The sequence below is a fragment of the Prinia subflava genome, chromosome 1 (genome assembly GCF_021018805.1).
Source record: "Prinia subflava isolate CZ2003 ecotype Zambia chromosome 1, Cam_Psub_1.2, whole genome shotgun sequence".
In the NCBI taxonomy this organism is placed as follows: domain Eukaryota; kingdom Metazoa; phylum Chordata; class Aves; order Passeriformes; family Cisticolidae; genus Prinia; species Prinia subflava.
Window position 1 is genome coordinate 36731193 of NC_086247.1, and position 18725 is coordinate 36749917.

An 18725-nucleotide genomic window follows, 5' to 3' on the forward strand; every position below is an offset into this window, starting at 1 on the left:
ATCAATAAATTTATCAGATTCAGGACCTAAGATACTTCAAGAGTGAAAACATTGTTTATGTTAACGTGTTAAGCCAGATCCATTTGAAAATTACTTTAAACGTGCCTTTGTACTTCCTAGATGACTATTTGTGTGGTGTATTTTTGTATTGTCTTTCCTCTATTCTGAATTATCCACAAGTCTGTTCATTTTCTTTGCCTTTCAGAAACAGTACATGACATGAATTTTTCTTCTCTAGCATTGAAACACTGGGTTTAGGCTTCTGTTCCTTGTAATTTGTGAGAATGTCTTTCTGCTCACTGTGTATCTTCAAAGGGAAATTTCAATCTCTAGACATGCTTTATGATACTGTTGCTTACTTACATCTTTTAAAGCACTGCCTTCTTCAGCTTCAGTCAAGCATTGGATAGATACTTCTTACATACCTGATGATAGAAATTTTTCTTCTGTTTACTTTTTTTCTTGAGTTTTTCTTTAGCTGGCTTGTTTGAATTTAAATCTCTGCTGAGCACACAAACCTGTAAAATTAAACAAATGAACAAAACAGTGAACCCCCCAGCATAGTTACCTACAGCTTGAGCAGAGGACAAAATGCCGTATATCAAACTAGTTGGTTATCAGCAGTACATGAAGATGTTATGGTTTACTATTTCAAATTCATACGCCATAAAAATCTGCTTATCATAATTTTATTTTTCCTACTTTTATCTGGAGAAATAAGTAGGTCTCTGGGAGGATGTGTGTTCATTTGTTTAATCCCTTCATGGTTTATAGGAAACCCATGTAATCAACAGAAGCAGTTAGCAGGGGTGCCAATGTGAGAGTCACTCCAAAAAATCTCCAGCACTTTCAATGGCTGCAGACCTACAGATTGGGTGCTAATTATAAGTGGAGACTAAGATAATACTTGGTATAGTTATAATCCTAATTTTTCTCTATTATGTAGTGTCTAGAAACAGGATATCCTTTTCTTGACGGTCATGTACAGGTGGAAACATTCTGCTGCTTTGTTCCATCCCTGTTTTATGCAGCCTGATATAGCCGGGAGTTTTGCCAATACATGAAAGTGTTTCTATTATAAGCTTGTCTTGTCGTACATTTAAACCTTGTACTTCAAATGTGACCTTAAAAGGTCACAGATCAAAATTTATTTTTATTATTTTTGAAGAGTTGCTTAGAAATAGGGTTTAATCTCATTTAAGAAGAGATAAATTTTTAAATTTTGTGACACTGAGAAAATTATGAATATATAACCATATTTTTTCTAATAACTAGCATATTATATTATTAACTGAATTTCTCTGTAAGTTACTGTGCTTGTTTGCTTTTAAAATTTAATACAAAATAAAAAATAACCACCACAGTGCAGACTGAAATAATTTCATTGATGCAGAAACTAGAAGACTGAATTCCCTCTTGAGGAATTTGTCTTCCAGAATTAAATCATTGTAGTAAGAGAAACTGAATAGTAAGCTTACTTTCTGAATATTGAGTGCAAAGCTCCTTTTATTTGTGCAGATTTTGTTAGTACACGTGCTGTATTTGAAGGCTTATTACTTTCTGGGATTTTTTTTTTCCGGGTCAGACTGCCGTAACAGCAAGTGGTTTCTCCAGTACAAAAGGAGTTACTGCAGTTTGGTGTTTAATGACAGGAATTAATATGCTTTTTTCTCTTCTGTTCTTTAGCTATTGCAGCATTAGTATTGTGTATTGTTGTGATAGGTACAGTGGTTTAATGTTATCCACTTCCATACCCTTTAGTTTTCACTACAAATTTCAAGATTGAATTTCATATTATAGGTAAATATCTTCTAAGTTTAAATTAATTTAATTAGCATTTTGCGAAATGCTTCTACCAGCATGACTTTGTGTTTCAAATAATGGTTTAGTAGCTGATAATTTAATAATTTTCTTTACTACTTGGCCATACCTAAACAGAAGAATTAAAATTTATTATTTTATTTCTTGTTTGTATAAGGTATGATAGGATCTGTTCTTTTTTATTGGTTGGAATCAAAGCGGGTTTCATGATGAGGTTCTCTTGAGGAATTTGTGTAATTTTCAAAAGGGTGTGTGAGAAGTAAAAAAACCAAAAAAACTAAACTACCTACACTCCCTCCAGTCAACCAACCACAAGTAATTATGGACTATTGTAGCATTTATTAAACAATTATCTGTGGTGGAAATGCAAAGTTGTTGAAGCTAATCTGCCATTATCTTGCAGATTTTGTCTTTTTCCATAGGTATTTCTGAGGTTCTGTTTACAGAATTCCTTCGGGTAATGGGAAGAGAGGTTTTGTACTCTGCTCCTTTGGGGACTGCTGTTTGCAGTACTTTCCTCCCCAGTTTTTGTGCACTTCACTCTGAGTGTCCTCGAAAGGGTGTTATTCTAGGGGGAGTGCCACACATCTGACCTTGCTTTAAATCAGTACTGCGAAGCAGTGGCTTTAGTGGTATGACCAAAATAAGTGTATAGTGGTACCAATGTCTGTTGTAATAGTGACCTTGGAGCCAAGCTGTTGCTTTAGTACTTCTATCCCTTTTAAGAGGCAACAGTATCCTGAGAAATTCTCCTTAAATAGTTGCAGTAGTTAGTACAGCTTTGGAGCTGCAGCTACAGAAAACAGTCCCTTTATTGTTCTTGTGCATTTAGTTCTGAGTAGTCCAGCTATGCAGAAAATGGCAAAACCCCATCCTCGTGTATCAGCATCCAACAGTAGTGAGCAGTAGAATGAATCCAAGTGAGAAATCTTCTTTTCCCTTGGTTCACCTACAGTACAAAAATATCTTTGCAGGCAGTCACACTGAGACTGCACATTCAAAAAATCTGTAGTGAGGTAATAGGTGTTAAAAGAATGCTTTTGCACAGTTCAACTGTTTAGGATAAATTTCTCATGTTCTACTGTAGCACTTTCAAATATTAAAGGTTGTCTGGTGCTCATTTTCATAAAAAGAGGTGTCTACAGGAGAAGAAAGGCTTTTCTTGTTACATGGATGTAGGGAAGTCCTGTGCCCTACTGCTTGTAACTATTGAACAGACATATTTGGACTCCTTCACTCACTTGGATTTAAATTGTCATGTTAAGACTTGTCTTGAAATAAAGTAGCTATATCTTGTGAGTCCCTGCTTTAGTAGGGTACAGCTGCTCTGCTTTTGTCACCATTTTAAGATACTTGTTACCATGTTTTTTTGTGAGCTTATCAGTTTTTTAAAAAGCAGTTCTTGGTTATATGGGTGAATGAAGATGAAAAATAGAGTGTTAATTAGATGGCAGTGTGTTTGTACTCTTTCTTAGAAAACAAGACAAGATTGTGGTTTTTTAAACTCAGGCTGGAATGTTTTCTGAGGTTTTTTTGTTTGTTTTGTTTTGTTCTTGGGTTTATTTTGTTAAATTCAAAGGCTCTTATCTTCATCTTGGATAATTTTTGCAAAGAATTTTAAAGAAAGGGTTTAGAGGGTTTTTTTGTTTGGTGTTCTTTTGACAAAGACTGTAAGACACATTCTTCCAATTTCTGTGGTTCGATTTGGAGTCCTAGTGTTTTCAAAGAAAATACGCTACTGTACTCCATTTTATAAATGTAATTGCCCAAAAGTCTTATTCTTGACTTAGTGCAAGAACAGGGGCCTCTGTATGATTCTGTACATGTTTACAAAAATGACTTCTAAAGCCTGAGGTCTTTTGGGAGTAGTGTGTTGATTTTTTTCTTTTCTTGGATTTTTCCCCCCATTTTGTTTTTATATGAGATTCTGACAGACTAGAATGACACAAGTAATAATTCTGTATTTATAACTTAGATTGTACTTTCAAGATTTTTAGATTCAAGTTTCCATTCTTATACTGAGATTTTCTTATTCAATAAATATCCTTAGTTTATATCTTTACATCTTGTATGATCCAAATTTTGAAAACAAATTAGAATAACTGAGTACAACTGTGCATAAAGTTGTTTATAAAATTTAATTTTTGTAGAACTAAGCCATGGAAGAAGTTGGAGAGGGATATTTATAATACCTGGATTGCCTCCTGGATTCAATCTGTCATTTTTAAACCTTTGGGCTATCCAGTGAAAAGTTAAAGAGAATGGCTGGTCACTCAAGTAGAGGTTCTGGACATCCAGGTACAAGGATGTGGAATATCATGGACTTGGAAGTTTCTTCAGAATTATCATTGATAATTTCACTATGTGCTGTAAGAAAAACATGTTGAAATGTGTTAAATGTCTCTGCTGTGAACTTCTCTATCTTGAATGTTTCATTAACCTGCATCTAATACTGCTTTGTAATCTGCATGTGCAACATGTTCACTTAATTTTGTGTTTCAACAATCTGTCTTCACCTTTAGCTCACTTTTCTGCTTGTGTTTTCAACACAAATGAAGGTTTGTTCTGGTTAGAAGTGGGGGAAATTCCTTCCTCTGCAGCTTTAAAGTGTACCAGTAATTGTTTCTTGTTGCCTGGTCATTCTGTTGTGCTTTTCCTAGAATGGAAAATTTGAAATGTTATTTAGTAATAACTGTAAAACTGTGATTTTAATTAAAAATGCCAAACAAACCTCGGCAAGACCTCCCCAAAAACAGGAGGGGAAAAAAAGCATTAGCCATGGCTTATTTGCACTTTACAAATGCCATTTAGATCAGTGGGTCTTGTAACATAAAATAGTAACTATTAGTCCCTAATATTGGGGACTTTAGTAGTGATGAGCTCAATCTTTGCAGTTCTGGTCTGCTCTACTTTAGCTCTATATCCTGCTTTAGATTTTCTATGTTACAAAATTTATACCCTGTATTGGCTACCTGTTCATTTTAATCTGGTGTTCTGTATATCCTCAGGTGTGGAAATAATTTCCGAGGATCAAGTGCATCATATAGAAAATCTATCATAGAAAAAAATGGTTGTGAAACACGTTAAAAAACCCAAACAAGCAAACAAACTGCAAAACAACACCCCCCAGCAATTAGAATCCTCACTTCTAAGCAAAATCAAAATTGTGCATGAATAAGAATGTTATCCTTAACAATGTGTCTGTGACAAGTTTGTTTATATACTCTTTGCTTTAAATGTTATTCTTGGCCATCAGTTGCAGGCTCTCAAATTTGAACAAGATGGTTTAAAAAATTAAACAAACTGAGTGATTTTAAAGTAGTAGATTAGTGATAAAAAATTGTCTAAAGGTGAATGCTGTGGCAGAAAACCTGAATATAAATGGGTTTAGTTTTAGGAGAAGGGAAAGCAAAGCTACTGCCATTTTTTCTCTTCTTTTTGTTTGTTTTTTTTTTTAGTAAGATTCTGGCATAATATTTTGCATGTTTATTGCCCAGATTACAGTCTGTATTGGAAAGAGTCAACTTTCTTAACATCTTTCTATTTCCTAGTTAGAATTCCTGTAAAGACTTCTGTCTGTGACAAGAGATATCTTTCACAGATCCTCCTTTTACAGTTTCCTCTTTCCACCTAACTGCTCTCTCTTTTTTCCCCTTCCCTCTCTCTCTCTCTCTCTCTTTCCTCTATTCTTGTATAGGCCTGACCAAAGATGGCAGTAATGAAAATATTGATTCCCTTGAGGAAGTCCTTAATATTTTAGCAGAGGAAAGCTCTGATTGGTTTTATGGCTTTCTCTCATTTCTCTATGATGTATTGACTCCTTTTGAAATACTAGAAGAAGAAGAGAGCGAAGCTGCAGATGATGTTGATGGTACGTCACAGAATGAAGGGGTTCAGGGAAAAAAGACTTGTGTTATTTTGGATTTACAGAACCAGTGACTGAAAGACTAATTTGATTGGCTTTCAAAAATGTCCATGAAATCATCAATCTCATTATAGCAAGAATTTATGGCATTGAGGGGAGCCTCCCAAATGGACACTAAAGATTGAACTCAAGTTAGCCATGCAATGCTGTTTCAGTAGTTGAAAGCCTTTCAATAATTTTTCCATTTTTGTGACAGGATGACAAGTATTACACAGGTGTGTACATATGTAGAATAAAACATGTATCTGTGGTTGTGTAGTTGGTTTCTGTATGTGCTTCAATTTGTGCATTTTGTGCACAAACTTACAAAGCTTAAGTGTAATAATCTCTACTGTTAACACTATAACATTCGTCTTTCTAGCAAACATTAAGTGAAGCATTTTGTAACAGCCTTGATTATAAAGTATTCTAGCATGACTGCATTTTGTAAATACATATTTTTATGTTAATCCTTAATACAGACATGACAATGATAATTCTCTTGTGAAATATAATTTTAATAAATAACTTATTTTGTGATTCACTGCTTTCTCACATAGGTTGTTTCTACTTGTTCAAAGAAAAGCATTTAATTTATAAGTGCTTGAAAATTCTGCAGAAACATTTCTAAGTTAGCTAACGTCTTCTACTCAGAAGCTACTCTGTCATATGGTTTATTCCCCCTGATTTGTCTGTTTTCAAACCTTATCTTCAGTCCTTTCATTAATATGACAATCACATCACAAGGGCTGTTCCACATTTCTTTTGGTTTTTAAAGTGGGCCTTCTGTGGAAGTGGGAAGCTGTGATTGTGTATTTCTAATGTAATACTGAATATATTAAAGACTAATTGGAAATTAGAATTTAATGTCTTCTATTCCTTGAGAAATTGAAGTATTTAACATAGTTTTGCAAATTTGAATATTTTTCTTGTGAAACTTTTATGACAGTTGTTCCAAAAATACTTTCCATGTATGTGAATTCTATCTGCTATCATGAAGTTACTGGTATAGAAAGGGCAGTTTGTAATTGTGTCCTTCAGTTTGTATCAGGTACCAAAAGCTGAAACGGAGCTGTCCTTTTAAAACATGAATAATGTACTCCAAAAAATTACTATTAAAATTGTATCAAATTGTTTTTTGTCATGCCTGCTTTGCTTAAGTTTGTGTTGGTTTCCTAAATGAAGTTGATACCCAAGTTTAAACACTAGTAGTTGCAGGCTGAAATTTTAACTTCTTCTTAAAATAAATAAAATTTCACTTACTTTGGCATGCCATTTTTAAAGCAATTTAACATGCCTGTTTGAAAAAACTTTCTCTAGAGCATCCAACTCAGGGTACTATATAATCTTTTAAAAGTAATAAAAATATGCTGGTGTTATTCAAGTGAAATGTTGTGATGAGTTAATACTGTTGCTCAAGGTTTTTGAATTAAATAGAGCCATGAGAGCATTCTTCCAAATATTTGGGGATTAGGGTGTAAGAATGCTAACAACATATAAAGTTAATGGTTATTAAAACAAGATATATGAAGTGTAAAGCAAAGAAAAGAAAGAAACCCCTAAACATTATGAAAATAAATGCTAGTAAATCTGGAATATTACTGAGTTTGTTAGCAAGTGCAAGAAACTTGCAGTGTCTGAGATGTAGGAAATAAGTAAGCTTGGGTTGTTTTGTTTGAGAATTTTTTAAATCTTAATTTTAGAAGCAGTTTTGAATTAGAAATAAGAGTTTCATCATTGTTTTGGGGTATTAATACCTCTCAGTGTTAATTAAAAAATTGTCATGGAACATTGAATCCTATTGTAGATGCTTCAGTAATGGAACTATGTAGCTAGAAAGAGAAGAGAAACATCTGCTGTAAGAATTCTATATAATGAAGTTTATACAAAGTAGTTAAAAATGAATTGATAAACCAGAAATTTGGCAAGTGAAATTGAGATGGATTGCTTTAACCACAAGAAAGCTACTGGTACTGAGATAGGTGATGAGTAAACAGTGAATTAGTTTAACATGGGCTGCAGATATGAAATGCAGGCCTGCAGAGTTCTGATTTGATATCATATACAACTTCCTTTTTCATTTTATTAAGTGTGTAGGCATCTGCTCGAAAACAATTACATTGGGAATGAAGAATTTGTCAGGGCAGAAGGGGTGAGGGTGAGTGCAAAGACCTAGTGTAAATAAATACCTTTGTAGGGTACTTCTTTTCTGGAAAATAGTCTTCTCAGAAATGTTCACTCTTGCCTGAGGTTGTTCCTGTTGAGTTAATAAACCCTCACCAGTGGTGAGTGGAGCTCTCCCAACTCTCCAAAAGTTGGGATGGAGGAGTTTGGTTTTCATGTATTCTACTAATGGCTGTGATTACAAGCAGGACTTGGCTAGTAAGGATGGGTAATAAGATTTAGTTGAATCCTTGGTTATATTAGCATGGCAGACTTTTTTGTTTGTTTGCTCATTTGTTTTAAAATAACAGCAAAAAACATTAAGAAGAGCATGATGTGCAAAGAAGCAAAGAAAACTGAACAGTATCCCAATTTGCTTGAGTCTGCACAAATTGTTTGAAATTAGTTGAGGAACTTGAAAACTAAATTTTTAGTTTGATTGTTTGTGACTATAAAAATACAGTCATTAAATTTATTTTTAAAGTATTTTTAAGGTGTGGGTTGAAAGCCATGGTGTTTTGCCTTCTATTATTTTAGAATAATTATTTTAGAAAGCAAGGCTTCTGCTTTCTCCTGCAGTTTATGAGTATCTTAAAATAGATGAAAATTAGTAGCAAATAATGCTTTTTTGTAGAAAATATATTGTTTAAGTGATAGGAACTTGCTGGATTTTATACAACAGCAAGGAATACAGCAAGGAATGTAACTTTCCTGATTTTGTATTAAATTGGACATGCGGTTTTCATTAGATATTCCTTACAATTAATTTATTTTAAATTTTCAGAGCTCCAGAAATAAATGTCTGTGACTAAAATTGTAGTCTTCGAGTTTGTCCAGCATTTTTAGAAATCTGTGGGATGTTTGACTGTCATTTGTTGCTAAATGTTTGATATTTTAATTGCCAGTCTTCAAACAAAATACTGCATTAACCTTCGTAGCAAAGCTTTTGCTTGCTTTCTTGTGATACTAATGAAATTTATGGGGCAAAAAACCCTTAATACCTATACATCTGAAATGGCTGAAAACTTTTGGAAGCTTTGAACCCCAGATTTCTGTGACCACCTTCAGCAGTATTTAATTTGAAAGTAAAAGAGTGTTATATGGCAGAGAGAAATCACAATGCTCATAATGTATGGAATAACTTTGAATTGAAGACAATAAAGAGTACATTGTTTCCATATCTGTTAAAATTATTATTGCAAAATTTTTTGCAAGTATTTTCCCCCTGCCCCCTTTAAAAATGTTCATTATTAGTCTCAATTGACTGGCTATAGAAGAAATCAAATTTTCATAACAGTTATTGGTATAGGTTGCATTTAGATGGCAGCATAGAAGAAGAATATATTGAAGCATTAGAAAAATTTTAATATCATTTCATGGTCAGATGGGAGAGGTAAAACCCATCTGTATTGTAAATGTAATTTGAGAGCTGGGGAAAGCTGTTGTGTACAGATCAGTGATTTTGGAGAGATGTGTTATTCCCTGTTAGGTTTCCATCATAACAATGTCACAGCAGTATGAAATACATTGTGTTGTCTTTCTCAGCGTCAGTTAGGATGTGTGTCTCAAGATGAGGCTAATAAAGGCAAGATTTACTTGTTGGTTTCTTACATCTGCTCGTACAAGATGCAGCATAAACATCTGTGACTTCAGGAAACAAAAGTGCTTTCTAGCACATGTATCTGACCTGATCTGGATTTTTCTTCTGGCATTAGGCAATTAAATAAGCAAGAGATATTCAAGCAACGTATGGAGAACATACTGAAGTTTGGTGTTTTGTTGTTTGGGGGGGGGTTTATGCTAGTTGTATGAATTAAAACTCTTGCACTTGGAGAGTTACAGGCTTTGGTAAGACAACCACTCTGAGCTCAGTTTAAGGTAAGTGGGTGTTTGCTTTCTGTCAGTAAACTAATTTTGTTTAGCAGATGACCTTGTAGATCTAACACAACATATTGTAAATGCACAATCATAGTAATAATTATGTGCAGGGGGATATACAAACAATCACAATTTTTTCTGACTTGCAGTTCTTCTAGAAAAGGAAAATAGAAAGGAGAGAAAAAAATGTTAAAGATTTTGGCTTACAGATTTGTATTTCCTCTTTCGGTACTGCAATTTTTACAATTTCGCTGATTTTCTGTGTGGTTAAGGAGGTTCTTGATGGAACATCATAAATTAAGGCAAGAATCTGAAAACAGCCCTAATGTTTTAAAACTTGACGCTTTATATTCTGTTATCCAGGCTTTGCATAAATTGCAGAAGTGTAGCAAGTGCTGTCTGTCAGCTGCTTAGTTCTAACCTGGCCCCTGTGCTTTCTACGGTAAATGCAAAGTAGCCTCTCCCTTTTTCACATCTAAGTGGATAAGCTGCCTTAATTAGCTTACATTTATTTTGTGATACTGCAGGTTAAAAGTGTTTATGCAGGTAGAGGTTGTGGAGAAATTGACTTACAGGAATTTTTTTCTCATGGCAAAGCCCTTCGTCTACAAAGGCTATTAAAGTTTTCAGGGTTATTAAGTGTATAAAACAGTATTTGCTCATGCCAGCTTGCTCAATATGTTCTTTAATATGAGAATGTTATTTGTAAACATCTGGGAAACTGCTCAAAAACAGAGCTTTTTGCCTATTATTTTTGTTTTGCAATGCTTATCTTTCTAAATAAAAATAGTATTTATATATTTTTCTTCTGATGCTTAAGTTCTAAATCTGTGCTCTCACTTGGGGATTGTTTGTGGAGAATGTTCTTGAAGATTTTTATGGGGAAAAAGAGCAGAAATGACTGGACTTTGTTGCAAGATAAGAATGCTTTGTAATATTCCTGAGCTTCAAAGTATAAGTTAAGACAGCATGTTGATCACCTTTAAGCACTATATGAAAATAAGCAATTTGAGAGGAGTATTTAATTTACAGAATGACTATTTAGAGCAGTCATTTAAAAAATATTGCAAACCTATCCACATATGTTAACTTTGAACTCAACTTTTTAACTAACTCCTATAGTAGCCATTTCTGACATTCCATTATACCCACATTTGATGTTATAAATTGTATCTTTTCTTCTTGTGTTACCAGCTTTGGACATTTATAATGTGGGATGAATGGAAAGAAAAGGAACTTTAAAACTAGCTCAAAACAAGTGTGAAGCCACTTGAATCGGACTTCAGAATGAGAGTCCACAAGTTCAACTACATAATTTATAGAATTCTGGACATTTGTTTGTGTGCCCCTGTGCTGTAAGAGCCGAAGTCTTTGCCATGAATTCCCTTAGGTGCCCTGGATGTTGCTATCTTGGAAAACCAGGTGGTTTGCACCCATCTTGCTTCAGCCTAATTGGGGCTGACAAGTGAGACTTCCCTGTGCTGTAGGGCTTTCCCCTTGTAGGGATCATGTCCAGATGGAATCAAGCTGCAGCAGGATTTTGATCTCGTGATTATTGCATAATAGTAATGTTTTAAAATACATTTTACATACTTCCCTTGTGAACAGGTCTATTAATATGTTAACGTTTACATGTTCTGTGTAATTATGTCATTAATTGATAATTTGCTGAAAACTTTAGTGCTATTCATTGCATTAAAGGAGATTGAAACAAAATTACTGCTTGTCTGAATATTTAACAAGTGAAATAACAGTAATCAGTGAACAAGGTATTTTGTAATCTTTCACCATAGTGTGTATGTCTTTATTTAAAAAGAATTTGAAATATCTGTATGATTTTTTTGCATATACTGATACTTGTAAAATTCCTTGTCAACACATGCTTCTAAGAGTATCTTAAAATATTCAGTAATGCTTAATTTTAATATGAAAAGAAAGGAGGAGCATTTAAATATGGCTTTGTGCAGCTTTTCTGAGTACCTTTTATTGTTGACATTTTTATTTATGATGTAAGTGAAAGTTGGAGTCTATTTTTCCTTTTATATGAAAAAATGTTAACTTATCCTTCTGTGCATTGCTTAGAAATAGTAAGATAATGAATAATGATTTTAGTCAAGTTAGAGCTCTGGACTTCAGCAATGGTGGTAATCTGTGAGGGAAGAGCTTGAAAAGACTCATATCCCAGGTATGAGTTTGTGAGGAAATTAATCTGAAGCCTGTATTTTTCTTGACTAACCCTTTTAAAAACAATTTTGGCCACAATGTCAGCACTTCATATTTTGAAAACGAGTAGTTTCAAAGTTAAATGCAAGGTGACTACAATGACTTTAATGGCTACATTCTTTAAATAAATGATTTCACTTTTTTAGTATAGGCTATCAGATGATTGTTTTTTTTTTCAGATTAAGTGTTGATATGTGACACAGTTTTGGTAGGTATTGTTTTCTGGAAACCTAAGCTTATGGTGCAGATGTTCAGCATAGGTGTTTTGTATGTCTGAATGAGAAGCCTAGTGTTGAGATGTGGGACTGTCTCTCCTCGTTTTGTAAGATAATGTATGAGTTTAAAAATACATAGTTTAAAAATACTATATTTTTTCAGTTTTCTTTGCTTTCTAGTTGGCTTTTAGGTAGCAACCTACATGATTTTTGTTTTTCAAATTGCTGTTTGTGTGATTTAAGTTTTAATCCACAGCATCATGGTAGTGATAATCCAGTCTCTTTTAATGGTATTAAAAAGATGAAGCTAAATAGTATTTGTATTTTTGGAAAGGGTTTTGCCTTTATGCCCCTTGTGGTACTAGCTATGAAGTACAATCAAGAGGCTGACTGCTCTCGGTTTGTTAGCTACAACAGGAAAAGAAGACAGCACTTGATTTTGGAGAATAAGGTTTATTTTTTAAAATAAAAATCCTAACAGTCTTAAGTAGTCTGAAGTAATGCAGTAAGTATTTTAACTCTAATGAAATGGTAACTGAACAATACCTTTACAAAAACATTTATTTTCCTTTGGATGAAGAAACATATGTTGTAATTTGTTGTAAGAAAACAGTCAATTTATATATTCTGCCATTCCTGTGTACTTGAAGGCCTTTTGAGTTAACATGTTTATAAAATATTTATGAAATTTTATAGAAATATATATTAGTGTGTTTGAGAGGGAACTGACAAATACTTTGCAGAGAAATCAGAGAGGGTTTTGGCTATAAATATGTGGCAGCACTTGTCTGGAGAGAACTGAGCAATCTCCAAGTTAAGACACTTCACAAGTAGCATGCATCTGGTAATGTGGTATTTTTCTTTGATTAGTCTTTCATATCAGTAATTGTCATGGTCCTGCAACTTAAGTTGCTTTATTCTTAATGAGTCAATATTTTGTATTTTTCCATAGCATTGTAGTGTGCTATGTAAAGTGAGCTTTTTACAAAGCATGGCAGGTTGGGAAATTTCATGTCAAGTTTATTAAACATCATGAATATGATCATAACCTATTTCCATTTTGCAACTAATTAGGTGAGGAGCCAGGAGGGGTAGCCAAGAAAAAAACTAAACTCAAAGGTATTTTTAATGTTGTTTCTCATGTGGAACTTCATGCTGATAATGATGTATGAAATGCATGTGCATTACAAATACCAACCGTTGGTTGTAATGTTTACTAATACTAGCTATGTTGGCTAAATATTTTCTAATGGTGCAGCAAACTATTCTTCTTGCAAATTTTCAGTATTTTTTTTAATACTGATTGAGATTTAGTGGCAATGCAAGTGCTTTCCTAACTAGAGATTATGTTTCCTTTGTGTGGATCTTTTTTACAACAATGTCTTGTTTGGATTGTAAGTAGTTGGTGATAATCTGATATTTTGCATGTTTTTAGGTAAGATTTTGCTTCATGTGAAATCCTCTTTGTTATGTTCCATGAATTCATTATACTATTACTATATTGTATTTGGATTCAAGCGCCTTAATTCTTCTAAGGCTGTACTTTAATACTTTGATCTATTTTTTTTTCTGTGGGAGTTGAAATTTAGGCAAAGTTCAATAATTTCCCCTTTAATATTATTTGCAGGATTGCAACATTTTCTAAAAGCTTAGTGTGGGATAGCTTGCAACCAATTTATGCCATATATTTATAATTACATTGCTGTATGAACAGGTCATAGTGTTGAAGACAAAATCAGCTAATTAGCCTCAGCAAACACCAAGGTACCACATGTACTTCAGGTGCTTAGCTTTTTATATCTGCTTGGTTATCTCCAGGCAGGATGACGCTATGGAAACAGTCTCTGTGTTACATTAATGACATACAGACTGTAAGGTGCTTTTTTTCTAGCAGTATATGAAAAAAGCATGCTGTTCACCTTGCAAATCTTCATGAGGAAAAAAGTGTATTTGCTAAGGAAAGCTTGCTGCTCATTTCAGTGGGACTTCTCTCAGCATCGTGCAACAAGTTGAAATTTTTAGCATATGTTTGACATTGTGCTTGGTATAATTTGGTTGCAAACTGCATGTATCCAGGAATGTAATAAATGTCAATTAGCAATTCTTTCCTCAGTTTTGGATTGTTTTTCAGTGTTTGATATGAGACTAAAGAAATGGCGTATTTCAATTTTTTTGTGTCAAAAACCACTTTGAAGGAAATACGATGTCATTCCTTTTAGACTGAGCTATGTAACTGAATTGTTCACTCCACAGAAATGTTACACATTGTCTAGAGGCAGACTTGCTTTTTTGCCTCAACAGACTGCTATGAAACTGTGAGTTTCTCTCAGAAGTCTAAATAAAAATAGAGCTGTTTATTTGTAAAAGTAATTTTCACTTTCTTAATAATGTGGAAGTATTAATTTCAAAATTAAATGCAAATATTGCATACAGATTTAATGGAAAAATCTCTGAATTTTATTCACTTAAAAATTCCTTATCTGGAGAATTATACTGGTACTGACAAATATTTGCAAAACTATGGCAAAATGGAAGTAAATATTGAACAGTAAACGTATTGAACATAAATGTCAAGGATTCTGTTCTGATTGTTCTTATGACATATTATCTGTATACCCTGTCACAGCCAAATGTGAATTGAAGTATAGAAAAGAAGCACAAGAGACACAACTCCAAAAGTAAAACAAAAAAAAAAGTTACTGATAACTGAAAAGCAAAGTTGTAAGAACCAATTTACAATTATGGCTTTGATTTCACTGAGTTTAGTCTAACCAAGTTAAATTTTTTGGACTTGATTTAATTCATCAAGACATTGCTGTTTCTTCTTATTTGCACTTCTCGATACATACTTCAGTTATCTTTTTAAAATCTTTGCTTAATACGAGATAAATATCACTAAAATATTTTATTATAAATTTGTGTAATAACATTTGCAACTGTTACACTGTTGTCAAAGGTTCAAAATTTTTTGTGATTTTCATGCTCACAGGCAAAAGTGATTTTAGCATTCTGCAGAAGTTAGCAGTAAGATAACAGAGGCATGGCTTTCTCCAGCTTAACTCTTCATTTGGATGCAGCTGCAGTATAAGCTAAGGTTATTCACTGGCTGCATGGTGTGAGATGTTCCTAGAAAGTCAAAACTAATTTGTTTAAATTGCTTAAAGTTTTGGAGTTAATTATACTAGTTTAAATCTAACAAATATTAAATAATTTGATCAAAGCTTTTACATGATTGTTCAAAAGATTTTTTTTTGTTGAAGATTGGTTCTCTCATTGAACATTTCCTCTTTTTTAAATGAAAAACTAAAAAGTAAAAGAAGCTGTTAAGGAACCACTCAAGAAATTAAGGGAATCCAAGAAGGAGGAAAATGAAGAAGAAAAAAGGAAAACCAGGAAAGGAAAAGATGCTACTGATCGAAAGGACAAGAAAGCTGTTGATATGAATAAATTAAAGAAAGATTCTGACAGGGCTACAAGAGACAGAGGAAAGGAAAAAGGCCAAGACAAAAGTATAAAATCCAAGGAGACTACAAAAAAGTCAGCTGGTGAAAAGGATGGCACTGTTCAGGTGGGAAAAGACAAAGAAACAAAAAAGATAGTTAAAAGCCAATACAAGGAAGACAAGAAGGAAAAGAAATAAACAAGAATTCCTATTCTGCTAATGAGGAACAGACCTCAAGAATGTAAAATTCAGCATATTTATATGAATATGGCAATAAGAAAATAATGTTTTCTGAAAATAAGTGTGAACAAAGGCTATATATAAAATATTTTTTTAAAACTGTTCAGTGTGTACTGGTATTGTAGACACAAACCAGACACGTCTGGTATGAAACTCAAGTATGTACATCTGTTAATGTGCCTGGATACCAATATGTATTGAAAACATTCAAATGTCAAATTGATGCCAGTTACTTCAAGTCTACTCTAAATATGGGTTTAGGGTTTTGTGATTTTTTTTTTCTTCCACATTTACTTGTATTTGCTTGATGTGGAGATGAAGGTCTAATGTTCTATATAAAATGCAAGTTTAAAAGCAATATTTACAGGCTTATCTGGACACATGTAGTGGAAACTCATAAAATATTTCTATTTCACAGAAACAAACAAGAGGAACATTAATGGACTGTAGTGACATAAAAACTAAACAAATAAATGTAACTTGTTTTCTGCCAAACTTTTTCTCTAAGGAAACTAGTTTTCTCCCAAGAAAACTATTTTGTATACAAATAGTCAAACCAGCTTGAGTGTTGCACTTTATCATGATACCCCAGGTTATCCTCAATCAAAATGTTCCTACATTTTTGTCTTTTGATCCCATGACAATATGTTTCTGCTTTTCTTCTGTTCCCTATTTATTTAATTATTTTATTTCTCTATATTTGTGTTGGAAGGCTGGATTAATAATAACTTTTTATTTAATTGTGTCCTGATTTTTTTTTGAAGTTTGCCAACCTTTTGGTAAATACTACTGAAAATTAGGCCACCTATTTCATCACTGGTAAATATTGTTGTATTCCAATTACATTTAAGATGTGATATGCTAGTATTACTGTATTCTGGTTGAACTTGTTTAGAGAGCAGCTTATGTATTTTTGCAGCTATTATCTTCTTCAACACTTTCAACTGCATGATGCTTCTATAAGCAAAATCTTGGGTTAGTTTGTCCTTACAGCTTCTGTATTTTTAGGATCAAGGAAAGATTAATCCAGCAGTCTCAGTAGAATAAATAAAGTTGCAAAAAAATTCTGCAGAGATAATAGATTTTAGAATGAATCTATGGTTGCTTTCAAGTTTATTTAGTAGTAAATATTTTCCAAATAAATTTGAAAGGAAGTATATTGCAGAGAATGGCACAATATAATTCCACAGGATTCAGAACAAAATTTGTAATGGAAGTTTAAGTTTGATTCTTGATATACTGCAGCTTTAGTTTCAAGAAAACAAAACTAAGGAGTGAAATTGAGAATGAGTATATATATGCATGTGGATGGTAATTTAAGATTGAAGTCCTGAAGGTTAATTCTGTTTGTGGTTTTGCTAAAAATTTTGTGTACAACAGTTGGCAATACATTTCCCTCAGCTGTTCATATGTATGCCTGCATCATGCTTTGATCCTAGAGTTATAAGATACGATAATAAGGTTAAAGGATTTTTTTTTGAGAAAATAAAATATTCAAATAGCTATGAAAAATAGTTCAAAATAAAGCTGTAGAAAACAGTATAGTATCTTAAGATTCTGGCTGTGATAATTAACAGAGATGATCTACTCTGAGGTATTTCCTAAATATTTATAAATTCATGAAGAGGGAGGGAAGAGATGTACATTGTGAATGTTACGATGCCTAGCAAAAAATATGAGAGAATGAAGATCTAATAAATGCTCTTCCATAATGAACATTCTCTGTTAGGTTCTGGTGATGATAGATATATTTATTCAGTTTTGCCCTGGTAAGTGTTAAAATGCATATTTGACCAGAGGAGCATTCAAATCACACTTCTCAAGGATGGTGGCACAATGGTATAGTGCGCATCACTTTTTATTTTCTCCCGTAATGTGACAGAACTTGTAACTATATAGGAGTGAAATTTGAAATGAATTGCTGTTCTGATTAACATATTGTATCTATGACCCAAAGTTTATGGGGTTCTGGAAAGGTTGGGTTGTTTTATTTTTTTCCTTTCTGAAGAAAATTTTATTTGAGCAGCAGTCCAGGCTATACAGACATCCACAAAATAAAGTATTTTTGCTCCAGAGATCTGTTGTGTTGTTGTATATCTCTGTGAAATATTTTTGTTATTGAACTTAATGCAGCAAGTTACCACATAAGCTCAAACAATGTGACAGGCAAGTAAAAGATAAATGTAATTTTAATAAACAGAAGACAGAAAATACTATCTCACAAAAAGTAAATGATTTAATATATTACATACTTGACAGGATTGAATAGAAATGAGTGTTAAACACGATAGATGTATATAAAAGCCATGAAGGTCAAGTTGAGAAATGTGCAAGTGAAACGAAGACACGCTCTTGTTAAATACCTGTAGTGCTTGGTGGGTTTGGAATACTGGCTGTCTTTTGAAATGCTTTGAATTCATTTATTGTTCATGAAGCAGAGGATGCGGTTGTCTGGAACTGAACATGTGGGGGTTATTGAGGATATGAGGACTTATTTAAAGCAGTGTATGTGCAAAGTAACTGAATGGTGTTTGTGAAAGCAAGGTGGCTGTTTCCATGCTTACGGATTCTGAAGTGTGAGAGTGGTTAATGAGTTACTGGTTTTGTCTCCATCCTAAGATGATTGTAGAAGGAAGTAACTTCTCACTCTTATAGGCATTAATATTCCTACAGGAAAAGATGAATGTCATAATAATAATTTTTAATATTCTAGGTGGGTGGTTTTTTAATGATAGAGGAAAACTGGCCAAAAACTAAGTATAAATTTGGCATTTTTCTTCTAGCATCTTATTTTGACTCTGAAGTGGTGGGCTCTCAGTCTACTTTTGGATACAGCCTA

At 33.2% G+C, this 18725-nt stretch overlaps 1 protein-coding gene across 7 annotated transcripts in view; it reads left to right on the forward strand.

Moving 5' to 3' along the window:
* The window catches only part of ASPH (aspartate beta-hydroxylase), a 114811-nt gene that overhangs the window by 19449 nt on the left and 76637 nt on the right, over positions 1-18725 (forward strand). The window lies entirely within an intron of this gene.